This window comes from Corvus cornix, chromosome 20, assembly GCF_000738735.6.
Source record: "Corvus cornix cornix isolate S_Up_H32 chromosome 20, ASM73873v5, whole genome shotgun sequence".
NCBI classification, from domain to species: Eukaryota; Metazoa; Chordata; class Aves; order Passeriformes; family Corvidae; genus Corvus; species Corvus cornix.
In genome coordinates, this window is record NC_046349.1 from 12,040,287 (window position 1) to 12,057,226 (window position 16,940).

At 51.9% G+C, this 16,940-nt stretch overlaps 1 long non-coding RNA gene across 4 annotated transcripts; it reads left to right on the forward strand.

Annotated features, from left to right (window-relative positions):
* The first annotated feature begins 11 nt into the window (after nucleotides 1–11).
* On the forward strand, nucleotides 12–15,352 carry LOC104687614. 4 transcript variants are annotated; one of them, XR_005603504.1, is made up of 4 exons: nucleotides 6,758–10,566; nucleotides 10,945–11,025; nucleotides 12,924–13,061; nucleotides 14,128–15,352. It is a non-coding gene; the product is annotated as an uncharacterized LOC104687614 (long non-coding RNA). The 4 variants fall into 4 exon arrangements; XR_002045013.2 differs by lacking the exons at nucleotides 6,758–10,566; nucleotides 14,128–15,352 and adding an exon at nucleotides 12–6,742 and having other exon boundaries at nucleotides 12,924–13,359; XR_751571.4 differs by lacking the exon at nucleotides 14,128–15,352 and having other exon boundaries at nucleotides 12,924–13,359.
* The last annotated feature ends 1,588 nt before the right edge of the window (nucleotides 15,353–16,940 follow it).

The following is a 16,940-nucleotide window of genomic DNA, read 5'->3' on the forward strand; positions in this document are numbered from 1 at the left end:
GAAAAACCTTTGTTACTATTAGGTTTTTTATTCTATTTATTTTCTTACCCATCTCATGATTTTGGGGAGATGGCAAGTGATTTTTGAATATTTATTGACACATATCCAAATCTGTAGAGAAGGATACATTTTACTAATACAGTAGTCTGTTTGTCTCACTGCCAGCAAAAAAAATAGAGGCAAACCCCAATAATTAATTATTGCACTGTGTTTTGTAGTTTTCTTTGAGTTGCAACACTGTCTGCTCACTCCTACTGTTTTTTCTGCCTCTTACAAATTCTTTGCACAAGTGGAAGCCCAGCTCAGCTAACCCAGTGCAGTATCACTGTACTCAAGTGAGGATGGGCTTGGCTCCTCTTCAAAGGGAGCTTTTATCGAGTGTTTAGTGTGATGTGACAAAGCAGGGAAGTGTGCCACGGGACGTGGTGCTTCCAAATCCCCTCCTTCTACCTTGATTAAACTTGAGGGCAATTACCCTTGCCAGGGTGATGAGCACTGCCAATGTGCATCTTGTTTACTGCTGTGCTCAGTTTTTTACGTTGTTTTCCCATTTTGCACTGGGACAAAACTCTTCTGCTTTATGCCCTGGATAAAATCCATTTAAAATACCAAGTTTCTCATATTTTGCCACAGGAACCATGGGATTCAGAACACTGTGTTTCAGGCTGGCACACTTTCTCACAAGTGCAAAGTGATGCCTGGGCCCCAGGAGATCTTCAAGGTCTCACTGTCAGTGCAGGGAAGCTTTGGATGGGGCCAGTAGAAACTAAAAAGATTTATTCTGGGACTATTTTACTGTGCTTGGAACAAGCATTTACTGTCTGGTGTGAGTGGGCTTTAGATGCTGCTGTAAATTCCAGCTGAAAATTTCACAGCATTTGCCATTCTGTTTTGCCCTATTTTATTTTCCATGTTTCATTCGCATTTCTAGATTCTGCTTTATTCTGATTTCTGATAAATTTAGGTCATTGAATCAAAGTCTTATTTTAAAAAAAAAGAACAAAACAACCACATCATATTTGGGCAAAAAAATATTTGGGAAAACATTTTTATTTTACCAATTTCCCAGTTGCCTATAGCAGTCACTCTAAAAACGGATGCATCTAACTAGTGTTACTTGAAAAGATCCTATTTCTTTTTTCTCTCTGCTTTTTTTTTTTCTTTCTTCACAAGAACCAGGCCAGATTTCAGAGAAACTTTAACAAGAAAAACGCACATCAGCACCCTGAGATATTTCCATGTTTGGCTTTGAATCTGTCAGTTTTATGTGGAGAAAAAAAAATAGGTTGTGAATTTACTAGTTCAGAGATTTTGTAGTTTGCTGGTTTTGCCTCGCAGGCTGGGCAGAATGTAGTGAGGACAGGAGCTGGTCATTCCTGCCTCTGCCCTGTGTTTCACCCATCACTTTGTGCCCTGGCAGCCTGCTGGCTTCCTCCTCTTTTCTCTGGATAATCTTCTTCCCTCTTTTTTTTTTTGACTAAAGTGACATGAAAGCCCGTTTCAGTTGGTTATGGTACAGTGCTGAACTCTTCTTTGCCGAGGACGCGCTGGTTGCCTCTGAAGCCATCACTGGACAATGGTGGGACAGCAGACCCAGCTCCTTGTTGCACTTGGCTCTGTGCTGTGATTCCAGGACCAGCATGGGATTCTACTTGGCACGTTCCTGGGAGGGGTGGCCCCGCAGGCAGAGCCAGGGCAAGGCTCCCACAAGCTGTTCCCATTCCTGCTCAGCACGGATGCAGCAGCCCACCTGTTCTCCGCTGTGCTGGAATATCAGCCGGAGCCTTGGCTCTCTTGTTTCAGGCTGCAAGGGGTGATTTTTAATCCCTCTATTCAGAGAGTTTCGAGGAACAGGAGGAGAAGCATACGGCATATGCTCACCTCGGCTCCCAGGAGGTGTGGGGGAGTGCTCCAGCAGCTGCTGAGGTGATCCTTGTCCTTCTGGCCACAGCCACGTCCGAGAGGGGTGCTCAAGGTGCCTGGGCATCACCCCATGAGCAGCTGAGCTCCACAAGCAGGTGGTGTCCCTTCCTCCCCTCTGCAGCCAACAGGGGCATGGACAAGGGCATGGCAGGGCAGAGTGGCTGGAGGAGGGACTCCATCCTCTCCTGGTTTTCCTTCAGTTGGATCAGCTCCGCAGCAGGGCTGGGAGCACTTCAAAGGCACAGGCTCTCCCTCCACAGTCACAGTATAATTTTGGGGTATGGTGTCTTGGGTGTTTGGAAGTTTGTTGGATTAAGGACTCACGTTTGACCAAAGCATGTCTCTTGTGAGATCTGGATGCAGCTCTGGCCTCAAAGCACACGAGATATCTACAGCACTAGAGCGGTGGGAGCAGGCTGCGTGCTGAGCCACTGGGACCTGCCTCCTGGATCCTGCACCTCCCCCTGTCTGCCCATGTCACCAAACCCCGAGCACATCCATCCTTGATGTCCTGTCACTGCTCATTGCCTGACCCTCATGCTGACCCAGCTGCAGCCAACAGGAGCAGTGTCGATGGCATTACTGGCACCTCCTCTTCTCCCTTCCCTTGTTCCCTCCTGTGTCCCTCCTGCCCACCCTGCTCTCGCTGCTTTGCCTGCTCTGGGCACCATCTGCTGGGTTTGGGGCTGTCTCATCTCACCAACTGTCGTTTGTCCTGGCTGTGGGGGAAACGTGCTCACGTTTTGCATCAAAGGACCCCTCAACCCCTCTCTTTGTGGACCAGCCGGGCTGTCGGAGAGGAGCCAAGCAGTTGGCACTCAGTAAGCAACGAGCATTAATAAAAGCATTACAGTGAGGTTAGAGCCTCATTAAAGTACTGCTAACGAACCGTCTGCCTTCCAGAAGTACGAAATTTTAGCTAACACTTCCTCCTTCTAATTTTATGTATATTTAAATCTTTCTGGGCAGGCAATATTCATTTCTCCAGGCTGCTACAGCATAAACAAAGCCCATTTCAGAGGAGCTGCTCTGGAAGTGCCTTTGGGTGCTGTCTCCAATGCTGCTCCAATGAGACATGGGGCAGAACCTCTGGGCAGCCCCTCTGTGTGGCCATGGCAGTGTCCTGGAGCTCACTGGACACAAAGCCCAGCATTCCGGGGTGCACAGCAGCACTGGGGGCTGTGGGATGAAGGCAGGCTCTGGAAACACCACCGCCCCTGGTCCCAGCCCTGCCACTGCTGCTGGCACCCTTTGCCAGGTGTGTTTTGGGGGGATAGAGATCCCACAGCTCATCTGCGGGAGCTGCAGTGCCCCGAGGTCCGCAAGCAGCACCTGAGCTTTGCTGGTGGACATCGCTGGGCTGGGGGCTGGCACTGATGCGTCTTGGCCATGTGTCCCCCGGGAGCCAGCAGGGATTGGTACAGGAGGGGGTTTGCTCTGGGTGCCCCTCCAGCCTCCTCAGCACCCTCAGGGCTGGCTGCAGGTGCTGCTCCTGGCTCCCCACGCTCCCCCCGGGCTGCGGCAGACACCCGACTGCCCGCGGAGCCCATTGTAAAGCAAATTAATTCTCCCGCGCGCCGGGGAATAGCTGTGCTTTCGGAAAGGCTTGGCAGCGGCAGTGGGGAAAGCAGCTGCTCCGAAGCTCGCAGCCCCTTTTTATTTCATTTGCCTGGTTTTAGCAGCATGCGAGGGGCACGGGAGCAGCAGCGCAGCCCGACACGCGGCCACGGGGGCATCTCGCTGGCCGGAATGCTGAGGTGGGAGAGCTCAGAGCTTCTCCTCCGGGGCCTCCTCCTGTCACCTCGGACAGCTTGCTATTCTCCTGCTCACTTTGGAGCAAACCCAGTGGTTTCCCTGTCAAAGGAGAGCGTTTGATGGATTAATCTATTTATTTTGCCTTACAGGGTAAATTGGTGTTTTTGACAGTAAATGCCATTTTCTTGAATGGAAATGGACAGTCCAAATGGCTTCTGCTAGGTTTAGCAGCCTGTTTGGAGGGTCTGCCCTGGGGAGAGGGGTGTCATGAGAGTAAACTCGGGGTTACACTGCTGCTTTATGTGTTGCAGAGACTCAGAGCTCGATGCAGCTGCAGGATCGTGCTAGGGATGTTCCCCCACTGCTTCCCGAATCTTGTGGGTTAGAGGGGCTGCACGGGCAATCTTGGGAGTCCTGCTTGGGGCTGGCAGTGTCTCAGGCTGGGGAATGACCACAGCCTGGGGGAGTTCTTGTCTCACTGCAAAATTTCCTCTTCATTTCAGGCATTACAACACAGATTTTCCTCTTGCGAAGGCCCCGGCTCTGCAGACAGGCACTACCCTCACTGCAGGAAAATTAGTAGGATGGCTTGGGGCAAAGGTAAAACTAAAGTACATCAGTAAATGTTTGCAGGATCAGGACCTTATTCAGGCATAAATCAGGTAGCTCCAGCCAACAATAGAATTACCTAAGTATAAAATCCCATGTAAGCTAGTAAGATCAGCTCCAAACCTGCTATGAATTTGCTTTTTGTTTCCATGCCAAGAATATATCACTTCTAACTGCTGCAATCAGGGCTGGTCCTTTCAGGTTTTTTAAGTGCTTTTGGGCACGTTTATTTCCCATCCCCAGAGCCTGACCCTCCTTCCCTGGGGCATGTCCCAGCCTGCTTTGCCCACAATAAATTGGCGCTATCAGAGAATATATTTTTTTTGTTTCCTGGCCGTTTTTGTTACTGCATTCGGTAAACAAAGGGACAGCAGTGACGATCCAAACCCACTCTTTTTTATTTGCCTGGGAACAGTGTCAACTATTTGTTGGTCTTTTGTTGCTGTTTTTGTTCTCTTTTCAGCCAGTGACTGTTGAAACGGCCACTGGTACCTGCGGGGAGCACGTCCTGGTGCGGCAGGATTTGTCACCTGGTGGCACTGGGTCAGCGAGGGGACAGTGAGGAGGACAAGGAGCTGCTGGTGGAAGGTGCCAGGTCAAACCAAGGGTTCAGGGCACAGTGGTCCCTTTCGTCCCTCCCAAACAATATGAGAACAGCCTGCAGGGTTTTCCTGGGGGTTGTAGGTGCCTCAGTTTCCCCAGCTTTCAGTGCACTGTTTGGAGATGGTGCCCCACGACGAGACGTCTGGTGGTGCTTGTGCCTGGTTGACCTGGGATGAGACTGGTTCTTGGGAATGAGCTTCTCAAAACACCTGGGAGAAGGAAGCTGGAGGCTCTTTCAGCCTGAGGGAAAACTTCTCCTGGCCTCTGCAGCCCTGGGGCCTGTGCAGCAGTGAAGGCAGCTCAGGCAGCTCCCAGGCTGGTCTTTTCCTAGCAGTCACCAGGAGAAACATCCTGGCTCCCACTGCCATCCCCGCTTGTCCCTCCAACCCACAACAGGGCTCTCCAAAAATCCAGGGAGAGCTTCCCCTTCCCTGTTCCACTGGGACAGACACAGCAGTCCCTGGGACAGCACCGTGAGAAACAGCAATGCATTTTCCATGCTTTGGGCACTGGCGTGGGCTGGGGACACCCTGGTGCCATCAGAGCCATTTTTCACCCCTGGGCACTCTGGAACAGGGTGGGGGGAGCTGCTCTGCTGCCTCTGCCAGGCACAACTCTTGTGCTGCAAACCAAATCCTGCAGAGGAACATCCCCGGGAGCCATATGGTGTCTCTGAGGCTTTGATGGAGTTGAGCAGAACTCAAAGCAGCCAAGCAGGTTGGACTGTGACCCGTGGTGAGCCCAGGGGACCTGTCCTGCCCTGCTCAGGGCTGCCAGCCTGGGCATTAAGAACTGTGTTGGTGTCTCCTGCCAGTGCCCGGTGGAGCTGCTGAGATTGGGGGTATGCATGTAAAGGAGGATGGTTTTGTGGTGAAGTGATGCAAGTGGAGAGAGCAGCATCTCAGGCTGATGTTTGAAACATCCCTCAGACAGCAGGTGGGTCAGGGGAGCCTGGGGACACACAGGGTTTGCTCAGCCTGTGCCAGGAAAGCCGTGATTCCAACCCCTTCTCAGGGCTGAGAGCAGCACCATAAACCACCGTGGATTGCTGGAGAGGCCTGCCCTGAGCTCTGCTCCTTCAGCAGGGATAACAGTCCTGCAGCACACAGAAGGAGGGATACACATGGCTGTAGCCTGCTAGGGTCCACTAAAACAAGTCCCAAACCCACGGAGGCAAGAAAAATTACTCAGGAGAATTTCTCTGGGATTTTGCCTTGTACCTCACTTTGTAATGCTCTGAGTTTGCTGTGGAAAGAGCAGTGTTCAACAGCCCAGGCTGGTTGAACCTCAAACCTTATATTAAGCATTTGCTGCCTGGTCTCCAGGAGCTGTGAGCAGCATCTCCCCCGCTGGGAAACACAGGCTGGAGGAGGGATGTGTGCCCTCCACTTGGAGCTGTGGGGGCTGCAGTGACTCACTGATATCAGGGGGCTGCCCAGAAAGAACCTGTGGATGTTTAATGTTGCAAAGGCTTCTGGAGGTTTGCTCTATAAATACAATTACGTTAAAAAAAGCCAGATTTCAGAGTTTACTCTAGAAGAAAAAGGGAGGGATGATTGTTTCTGACTGGTCATGGATTAATTTTTAAATTGTGTACCCACAATGTGTTGTCATGCCAAAAAAAATCTAACCCTTACAAAAAACTCATTTCAAAATGAGTAACTGCAACATTTTTTCATTGTGTAAGAAGGCTGTAGCAGGACTGCTGGGACTTCCCTTCTCCCCAGAATGACATTCTTATATCATTATTCTTATTCTGATATAATTAATGGGGCATTTGGACTCTGATAGCATTTGCTTCCATCCAGTTTCTCATGAAAACCCTCCTGATGCCTCTCAGAGCTTCACAAAGGTATGTAAGCTTTACTCCCCCTCTTTCTCCCTCCCAGAAGGAGAATGGGAACTGGAAAATTCCTCCAGTTTCTTGGCAGGGAGGCTGAGGTGATGTGGTTCTGCACAAAGCAGGTCTGGCCATGGACTCTGGCAGCAGTTTTATCTTCTTGCTGGGCTGGAAATCGTGACTTCAGCCATTGCAGCAGGTGTTCTCTGGAACACTCTGCGAGGAAATTGGTTTAAAGAGCAATAGCATAATTTATCCATCTGAACTAGCAAAGTGTAAATCTGTCTCAGGGGTGAAACAAAAATCCTGTGAAACTTGCAGGGCTTTGCTTGGTTTTTCTGCACCCAAGCAGGCTCTCAGAGCTGAGTCTTGTGCTTGTCCATCACTGCCTGGAGAATGCCCAGCACAGAGAGGCCATTTCTGCTGATAATGGGAAAGTCAGTGTTTGGTCCTGCTGTCAACAGGTTTTAGCTTGGAGAGAAACCTCCACTAATCAGCTGCTTTGTGGCATTTTTACAGCAAGATAAAACATGCCTGGAATTATTTGTTGGTCACTAAGCAAATGTTTTACTGGTGAAATGTTCCAGAAGCTGTTTAGAGTCTTGACTGACAAAAGTGCCAAAAACTTACAACCCTCTCCATGCTCTCCCCTCCCCAGATTCAGGGCTGAGATGGGAGATGGAGATGATGGAGGTGATGGAGGGAATGGAGATGTAGATAAAGAAGGAAATGGAGCCACCTCGTGCAAGAGTTGCAGGGGTCACCAGGGGCTGAAGTGTGGGGAGAAGCTCATTTGTTATGCAAATGTCTGCTTGAGCCTGGCGTAGACAGTGGAAAGCTCGAATTATTTTAAGCAGAGGACAAAAGTTGTCTCCATCCCCCTATCATCTTGGATCCTTGAAAAAACAAAACAAAACAGAAACCTCTCTGTGAACCATCTGAGAATGATCAGCACTTGGCTTTTCTGGCAAGAGCAGGGTGTGCACAGGCGCATGGAAATAGAACAATTAAGGGAAAAAAACGGTATTGGAAGCAGTCGGGCTTCAAGTCATGTTGTCTTGATGGCAGCACGAAGTGATCATCCTCCAGCCTTATCTCCATGAGCCTGCCGGGGACAGCAGAGCTGCAGGGCTGGGGGCTCTCCCTGGCTGACACGCTGAGGTGCTTCTTTGCTGCCTACCCTGTTGAGGGCTGCGGATCAGCCCGGGCTCTCTGGGCAAGGAGAGGAGCAGGGATGGCTGTTTCGGATGCAGGAAGCCCTTTCAGGCCAACAGTTCGAGCTGGGAGGCTGGCCCATGCTGGGGAGGCACCCGTGCATGGCAGCGACCTTCCTGCGCTGGCCAGCGGCTGCAGCTCCCCGGCCACCGCCCGCAGCTTTGCATGAGCAGATGTGCATTTCGTGCTGCTAAGAAAATCCTGCCAGTATTTACATAGCGTCCAGGGGCACCAAGGGCACAAAGCTGAGCCTTTCCCACGTGGGCAATGATGCCACGCTGCCCTTTCCATGGGGAAAGCCAAACCTGTGCCATGTGTCCTGGCAGCGCAGGCTGGGTAAGGCAGTGGTGCTGCCTGTACTCTGCCCACAGTGGCAAAAAGCTGTTTTCCAGACAGGTTAGATCCCTCCAGAGTGGTTTTCCCCTGAGCTGACCTCTCCCTAGGCCTCAGCATCCTTGTGCTCCCTGAGAAGGCCCAGTGAGCCACTGCACTCTGGTGTGCAGAGGGCTGGTTGAAGCTGGGAATGAATCTGTTTTTTAAAAGGGGCTTCAGACAAGCCCTTGATCTGCACTGGAAAGATCCCCACTGGTTCTGCAGCCCTGTGGTCAAATGGGGGTGCAGCCTCTCTGCCTCACTGGGTGGCTGCTGGGTGCTGGCACAATCAGCCCCTTCTGAGGGAACCTCCCTTTCTCCATGCAGCACATGTCACACAGGGTCACTTCCAATGCTTCCTGCATGGGGTTTCCTCACAGCTCTGTCCCAAACACACCAGGGCTATGAGCTGTGCTGCATTGCTGCTCCCCAAGGCACGTGGGTCCCTGGGGCTTTGCTGGTGTCTCTGAGGGAGGGCAGTGAGGCCATGGAGGCTGGGGAAATCCCTTAACAAGTCTAAATAGCCCCCCAAAAGTCCCGTCCAGCCTGCAGAGTTGAGTTCAAGTCAATGTGGGCTCTGCTGGCTCCAAAGCTAAGGGTCTCTGGCACCCCAGGATCCCTTTGGCACAGGTGACATTCCTGTGAGCTTGGGACTCGCTCATCCCCAGCCTGGCTCTGTTCTGTGGCACACAGGGGAACCAGAGGCACTTGGCCATTCTGTGAGGCACTGGCCTCACACGTGTACCATGTGTGGTAAGGAGGGGAAGAGCCACCGGGCTGGTGGGTTCTTGGTGGCATGCCACTGTCCCCCACCATGTCTGCACCAGGAGGTGGGAGAAAAATGCTTGTTCTAGGGCCATGAGCTAACTGGAGTGAGCTCATCTGCTTTTACTACTCCTATCATGAATAAAAGAGTTAGTATCGTGAATAAAGGAAGGAGCCTGGTGTGCATAACAGCCTGTGCCGTGACTGGCTGGGACTGGAGGTGACACTGAGCCGGGGAGGTTTGTGAGCCCCTCCCAGGCACAGGGCAGAGAAAATGGAATGATTTTCCTTGGCATGGCCAGGAGATGCTGGCAGGACTTCCCTAGTAACCCCAACGTGTCTCTGCAGAGCCACCTGCCCCCAGCCAGGTGTGAGCCAGGTGCAGAGGAAGGAGCTGGGGCTTGTGGTACAGTAACACCTGGACCATGTTTTCCCCTCTGTACAAAATGCTTCATTTCCTTAGAGCCATGTCAGCACTGCAAAGGCTCCACTGTGATTTTCCAACACTTAAAAGCAGTGGCTCTCATGGGCATTTTTGAAGTTGTTTGAAAAAAAATCTGTGTGGGCATTACAGTGTTTGTTTTCTCTGATGACTATTTTTAATCTTGTTTTTCATTAAAAAAAATCAAGATAGATATGAATTGAAGCTGCGCCTTTAACCATGACGTGATATTTGCTGCCCAAAGCTAAACACAAAATAAGGGAGAGTTGGAGCATGTGCCTAAAAGCTGGGAAAGGCTAAAGCTTTGAATGCCACTCGCTTGGCAGCACTGTGAGAGCCCAGGGACCACAGCCAGGACACCGTGCTGGCCAGCTGGCACCAGAGGGGTTAAAGAAGTGGGTTCCTGCAAGGAAAGAGCTGGAAGTGGGCTTTCCAGGAGGAGATACTGGCACCCCGGTCTTCCCCTTGGCACCCAGCCTGAGAGAGCCACCAGAGCACCCCTGAAAGGCACAGGGCAGCCCTGGGCAGCACCAGGAGTGACAAAGGCAGCGAGGGGATGGTTCCCTTCTATGCCCCGCTGGTTTCCAGCGCTGGAGAGGAGCTGAGCAGGGAGCTGCACCCTCCCCCAGCTCTCTGGCCCGTCGCTGGGGCTCTCTGCTTTTGTTCCCGTGCTGGGGGCTTGGCCAAGTGGTGTTTGGCTGGAGCCAAAGGCTCCAAGAGGCCAAGGGCACGGTGCTCCCTGGAGCAAGCCAAGGATGGGATGGGGGCCCTGCAGCGGGGCCTGTGGGAGTGGGGGCACCCTGAAAGCAGAGGCAGAGCCTGCCCCACAGTGCTGGCAGTGCCATGTCACACTCAGTGCGGTGTCACACTCAGTCCCATGCTGCCTGGAGACCACGATGCTCCAGGACAGGAGCAGCTCTGCACGTCCTGCTTTGCATTTCAGGAGCCCAGCCTTCCTGCAGGGATGTTCCTGGCTGAAGCCAGGGACAGAGGACAGCAACATGTGGGAAATGTGGTGGCACAGACCCTGACGAATGTCATGGTGAGCTATTTTAAGATTTTATCTCTCTAGCCTCTGACAAAAATGTGCTGTGGAGCAGAGCTTATCATGTGCAATTTGGCACACGGGGCCAGTGAGGGGGCGGTGGAGCTGATCCCTGGAGCTGGGGGCAGGTGACACGGAGGCAGTGCAGCAGCAGCCGTGGGTGTGTGCCACAGGAGATGGGCATGCACAGGGTCTGACCCAGCCAGCAAAAACCAGGTATCTGAGCCAAAGTCCCAGCCTCCCAGCCCAGGTCTGAATCAGGGGACTGCCAGCTTTGCTGTGCTCCTGGCTTCCTGGTGTGATCCAGAGCATGAGGGTGGACCTCAGCTGGGACCTTCCCTGCCTCCACTTTCTAAACTTTGGTTCTTCCTACAGGGTTGATTGATCAGATGAATGATGTAGTCCCCTTTCCCCATGGCTGTGCCCCAGGAGCTCAAGGCATCAAGAGCAGAGGAGGTGAGTGGGCCAGGCTGTGAGCCCTGGGGTTGCCACCACCACCAGGTCCCTCTGGCTCCCCTGGGGAGGCCGAGGGGTGCTGGGCTGGGCTGGGCCACTGCAGACAAACCCTGCGAGGTGAGGAGGTGCAGCTCTGCAAACGCTCAAACCGACAGCAGCACCCTGCACTGCTGGGAGCTGGGGGCTCTGCGAGTTATCACCCTGGCCCTTTTGGCTGCTGGGGCTGGAGATTAGGGAGCTGCTCCTTATCAGCCCCCGGTCCTGCCCTTGTGGGGCTCCGCTTTCAGTCTTACTCACTGGAGAAATGAGTAAGCCTGTTATAAGCACTGTACTGGGACCTGTGGGGCAGCGGGCTCGGGCTGTGCTCGGTGGGTTGGGGTGGGGGTTTTTAAAGCATCTCTGCACAGTGACCTGCAGCAGCCAGGACACGCTGCAGACACCCACCAGAGCTGGGGCTGTGCTGCAGCTCAGGGCCCTGCACATCCAGAGCTCACCGTGTCTGATGAGGATGGGAAGAGTTAATTCTGTGTGTGTGCCAAGGATGAGAGGGGAAATCCAAGGTCCTCACATGCCCACAATCTCCAGTGCCTCACTTGCACAGACACCCCCACGCCTGCCCCCAAACCCATTGCCTGTGCACAAAGCTCTTGGCCTGGCCTCTGAGCTTGGGGCCAGCTCCTGTGGGTGTGTATCCATCCATCCATCCATCCATCCATCCATCCATCCATCCATCCATCCATCCATCCATCCAAGCAGGCCTCAGCCCCCGCCTCCTCCGGGATCTCTACAGAGACACCATTTCTAGCAGTTTATTCGACAGCTACAAGAAAATATCCCTGCACTCTCCAGCTCCACAAGGCACGTGACCCAGACAGTGCCAATGGAATAAACATTTGGATTTAATTTATTATCTTTCCTGCAGGCTCTGTCTCAGCTGGTGGCTGCAGAGGGGCTGGGGGTGCCCCCTGCCTGGGGGATAGGGGCTGGGGCAGCCTGGCAGCCTCTACCCAACTCCATGGGATATTTTTATTTTTTTTCCATTCAAGCCTTTGCAGAGTTCCTGGCAGGACTGGAGCTTTCATCCAGATTGCAGATGCCCAAAATATCTGTATTCTGGGCTGAGCAGACTAGGCTGAAGTGCCCATGGTTGGCTGATTGAAGAGGACAGAGGGGAATGCAAAGAGACAGACAGACAGACAGACAGGAAAAGCACCTGAGTACGTATGGCAGCAGTGGGCAAGAGGATAGGGGATGCCCCCAGCTGCTGCCCCATCTCCAGGCATGGCTCTCACATCAGTGAGATATTTTTACTGTTTATCACCAGGGATATTTTTACTGTTTTTCCCAGTCTGATGAAGCCTGAGCTCAGTCCAGGACATGGTTTTGCCCCAGATTAGCTTGTGCTACCAGCCATTAAATTTGGTTGCATTGCTGTTATGTTATGCTTCTTATTTTAAATTATCTTCCAAACTGGGGTTCACCTGGCATCTTCAGAAAGCCAGGATTTGTGAAATAATAGTTAAAATGCCAGTTGAAATAAGGCATTTTTATGTATTCTTTCACATACACACACAAATACACACAGCTACTGATAAAAAACGTGTTTGTTCATACATCCATGTTTCTAATCAGATTTATAATGTATATAATATAAATGTTTTTCTACATGTGAAATTCATTGGAAACAGGAAACCAAATTAGTTTACCTTACTAAAGTGCCGTGAAATAAAGAGCAGTGTACACGGTTGAAAAGAAGGTAGGATGTGGTTTTTGGAGGGCTTTTCTTCCCCCGAGGGCTTGTTCTACCATGTTTATGTCTAAAACCTGCTAATTTTAAAGCCAGCTCACAGGAGACTAATGGCATGACTTACTTATTTCATTTCACTTTCATTTTGCAGAGCTCAGGGTTTGTTTAAGGTGCTCACATGTCAGCAGCTCATGCGAACACACCAGCGGATGCTACAGGAGACCACAAATGGCCGTGGGTGTCTGCACACACTGACCCCTCCGTTTATCCATGAACAGGAGCCACTCCAGTGAGCTGAGTCTGATTTTAAAAGATCTTTTGAGTGTTAAACATGTAATAAGATGCTCAGTGCTATTTTCAAACCAAGACATGTTCCTGGCTGATTTACAAAAGACCACAGTCTCCAGTTTTATGTGGGCAAATGCTTTTAAAAATCGGCTTCTGGGATTTTGGGTGCTCATCAATTCATCCTCTGACAAGCCTCCGTCTCTGACCTTTCCATTACCAACTTTTCCATCTCCAACTGCTTCATCAGCCTCCTGAGCATGGGCACACAGCTAATAAATCTGAGCCTTTAATTGCCCTCCCACACTGTGTGGCCTTATCTGAGCCATCATTCCTGTCGCTGTGCCTTGTCACATCTCTCTGCTTCCAGGTTTGTGCTGCTGAAGTCAGCAAAAGGATAAAACAACAGTTATTTGGGTTTGGGTTTAGGTACAAATCCCTGCAGTAACACACTCCGTGGTGGCATAGCCCCACATGATGTGTCTGACGTGGCTGAGTTGGCTCTGCCAGGGGGGAGGTACAAACCCTCTGCTTCTATCTCATGCAAGGTCCCATTTTTTGATTCTTTATTCAGCTGAAACTATGCAAAAAATTGTGGAGGGGAAAAAAACCCACAAACCCACCATAAATTCCCTTTCTAAAGACATCAGTAAGGACAGAGGGTGCTGCTGGCCCGCAGTGCTGATGCTGTGACCGCTGAGGCTCGAGAAGCCTCAGGTCCCAAGAACACCCAACGCCTCTGGTACCCAAGGAAGATTTATTTATTCCCCCACAATTTATCCCCCTGTCAGGAAGTTTCCTGCAGCCCTCCAGGAGAGTGGGTGCAGCAGTATCAGCAGCCACAGGTCTATCAGGCTGAGCAGAAGCTTTTCCAGGAACTATCTAGTGAAACACATGACCGTGCCCGGCCAAAGGGCGATACGTGACAGGCATTCACCGGGTTCCCGGCCAGTCAGTTGACTTTGTTATTCAAACTATTTTAGTGATGGTTTTTAATCCCAGGCTTAAGTTTTTCTTTTTCTGTTTTTTTCTTTTTTTTTCTGCCTTTCTTTTTTTACTCTCTGAACAAGGGAATCTCTACGCTGGCAGGATTCAGAGAGGCACAAAGGAGGGAAAAACAAGTTTCAGCCAGAAGAGAGGGGAAAAAAAAAGGATGCTGTTAGCATTCCCTCTATGTGAGGGGGTAAAACCATTTTGCTGTCAACTCTATTTTAAAGGGTAAGTGCCAACAGCAGCCCAGTTACTATGCAAATAAATCCTATGCTCAGCCTTTCCCTCTCAGTGCAAAGTTTTGGTGCTGGGGCTCGTTAGCTAGGAGAGCTGGGCTGTGGGGGTTGGCAGAGCCCCCCATGTCCCCAGTGCCCTCATCTTCATCCTGGGGATGGCCACTGGCTGGGGGTGCCACTGCAAAGCTCTGGACCTTGGCAGGAACCCGTGGGTGTCCCCAGATAACGTGGGACAGTGGGGGGAGCGCTGCAGCGGTGAGGGCTGGGTACCCCTGCCCCTTATCAAGAGCAGATTCAGGCAGCAGCTGGCAGCAGAGCCCTTGGCTGTGCCTCTGTGACAGGGGACACCCCACGGACAGGCAGTGCCTGGAAAGGGCAGAAATCTCACCCGAGCCATCCCCCTTCATGGCAGGCAAGTGGGGAGGGTCTGGCAGCAGCCACCTGGGGTACAGGGCTATCTCTTGCTTGCTGCTGCCGGGTGGGAAGGGAGGTGATGCCAGGACATGATGCCAGATTCTGGCTGGGCTCGTCCAGGTGATGACCAGCACTCCAGCACTGGTATTTATGGTGACGCTTCTGCATGACAGCACAGGGGCTGCCCGTGCTCCAGCCCACACGCGCCAAAACTCCCCCTGACAGCCCCAGTGTGATGGTTTCCCATAAAAAAGATTTGAATTTGTCATGCAAATGACTGGGCATGTGGGCACAGCTGTGAGAGGTGGCCTGGGCCAGGTCAGCTGCCAGCATGGCCACAGGGATGTGTCCAGGACAAGGTCTGGCCCCTCAAAGCTGGTTCTAGTCCTGGAACCTGCCAAGCAGATGCCAGGTGCTGCCAGGGCTGCCCTGCCAAAACCACCCAGCCCTTGCTGCTCCTCCCAATCCCTGAAGATTTTAAAACAAGCACTGTGACCCCCCTGCTCGTCCCCTCCCTTGGCTTCTGTCGGGCTGCAGCAGAGCTGAGCTGCCCAGGATGAGCTTCCTTCGTGCTGGAACAACATTAGGAGGTGGAAGAGGATGCTCCATCAAGCAATGCACTAAAAACAAAATAAAATGATACTTTCAAGCAATTTCAAAGTGATTTAAGCTCTAGCCCTGTGCCACCCTGATCAGTCAGGAGCCAGGCAGCCACTGCCTCTCACGCACACCCCACTGCTCATACTCTGCAGTTTGTCCCTTGTCCTGCTAACACAGCAACCCTTTGAGCTCTTCCCACTTTCCCAGCCTAGCACGGGACAAGGAAGTGCTTGGGCTCCTTTTCGGAGGCTCCCAGCAGCACCTGGCAGAGCAGCCCCGAAGGAGGACGGCAGAGTTCATCATTCTGCCCGCCCTCCCGCAATTTCACAGCCGCGTTTTCGCAAACAGGAAGGCGGCAGGTTGGGCTGTTGTTTTGATGTGGCTCTTTCTCGAAATGAGCCCGGAGCAAAACTGAGCAGGATCCAGGATTGGCACTCGGCAGCGCGGGATGCTGGGAGCGCTGCCTGTGCCCTCGCTTCCCAGCAGTTTGGCCACCTTTCAGGAAATCAGACAGCTAAATGGAAAATCATCACTCTTTTCACTTCAGGGCGCACTGCACACATGGGTTTTTTCAAAAACAAATCGATTTTCAGCAGCCTTGTTGTCCCCATTGAGCAGGGGAGATGTGGGCCCCCAGCAAAGACAAAAGCCCAGTTCAGCAGTGCCAGGCACCCCTGCCTGGGGACGGGCACCTCAATGCTGCTGGGCTGGGGCCAAGTGCTCCCCAGCAGCTCCCAGCACCTCCATCCAAAAATCCTCCCCTCCCTTCTCCTCAGAAGGACTCCTGACAGGGAGAAAGAAGAATTGCTGAATAATCTCCAGCCCTGATAGCACTTCAAAGGCAGGGCTCGGGCCAGGCTGCGCTCCCGCCAGCGCCGTGCTGGATGCGGTGCTTGGCTCTTACTCCTTTGGCAGCCCCACACGTATCCAGAAAGTAATTACTTAAAAAGGAAATAAATGTCACCCACATGGTTGTAAGCAAAACCCCGGGCAGGATGAACAGAGCCCCACCAGGATCTGCATTCTCACGCAACACAAGCAAGGCAAGAGCGAGTTGTTTCCATTCATCGAGATACGCTGTTTACTCTGAGGGCTGCTGGTGACATTAGACATGCCCACCGTGGGCATTTAAGTTCCCCAGGGCAGCCACAGTGCTGAACTGCCTCTGCTTTCATCCTGTGGCATCCTCTTCCCCCAGAATGGCTTTAGGCATCACCACCTGGAACAGCAGCAGATGCTGGTGCCAAAAACACGGCCCTTCCTGGCACCAGGCCTGCCGTGACCTTTATAGAGATGAACCAGATAACTGGCATGATCAAACAGAGTAATTTTATTTACTTTTACAAATTGATTCTTAAGTTTGTAACTGTCAAAATCTGAACACCAAACTTCTAAAGCAAGTTGGTTGGGAAAAGTCAAATGCAGCAGCAGAGCTGCGAAGGAGGCTCAGGGGTGTGAGCAACCTCCCAGAATCTCTCTGCTGCTGGCACCTGCCTGGCTCTGCTGGATCCGAGACACCCCCAGCAAATCCCCTTAACCCAGCCAGGGCTCTGGCAGACCACTCACTTTCAGATGGATTCAATTTTAGAAAAATAACCCCCAACTTATTCTAAGCAAATACCAGAAGGAAAGTGATGGCCTGA